At 24.1% G+C, this 605-nt stretch overlaps 1 protein-coding gene across 1 annotated transcript in view; it reads right to left on the minus strand.

Annotated features, from left to right (window-relative positions):
- Positions 1 to 605, minus strand: part of LOC107644281 (protein SAR DEFICIENT 1) — a 5,000-nt gene that overhangs the window by 3,021 nt on the left and 1,374 nt on the right. The gene's annotated exons all lie outside the window — the stretch shown is intronic.

Here is a 605-nt window from a genome sequence, read left to right on the forward strand (position 1 = left end):
TAGAATATCTAATATTTTTAATATTGTGTTATCAATAATCACCAGAACGTTTCTTCGAGTAACAACAAAAGCTATTGACTCGAGAGACTTATATTTTAAGAAAACTAGACTTCCATGTTGATTATTAGTTATCAACAACCTATCTAATATGTCTATTATTTAAACAAAAGCATAGTTGTATTTATCAGCTAATTATTTATACCGATAGTTGTTATATATCAACTACAAATATATATTGAAAAATGAAGTTGAAACAACGGTCAATGCTGATAAAAGATCACATATATCTACATTAATATCTACCATGTGAGATTGAGAGGGACTTATGCACTCATCTATCATTTAATGGAACAATATAATAATAATGATAGTTCTTAAACACCAACTAAATTTGCTATTCTCAGGAAACATAATTTTTTTTTATTATTTATTTTAAACCCCTCAATAAGCTTGCAAATGTATATATGCTTAATTTAGTTATAACGTTTTTCTTTGTTATCCACTTTCAAATTTTTATTATACCGAAAATTTAACTAATTAAATTTAAAATTGTTTCTTAGTATGTTTTTTAATAAAAACATAAAATGAGATCCATAAGTCATTAT

The sequence above is a fragment of the Arachis ipaensis genome, chromosome B05 (genome assembly GCF_000816755.2).
Source record: "Arachis ipaensis cultivar K30076 chromosome B05, Araip1.1, whole genome shotgun sequence".
NCBI lineage: Eukaryota > Viridiplantae > Streptophyta > Magnoliopsida > Fabales > Fabaceae > Arachis > Arachis ipaensis.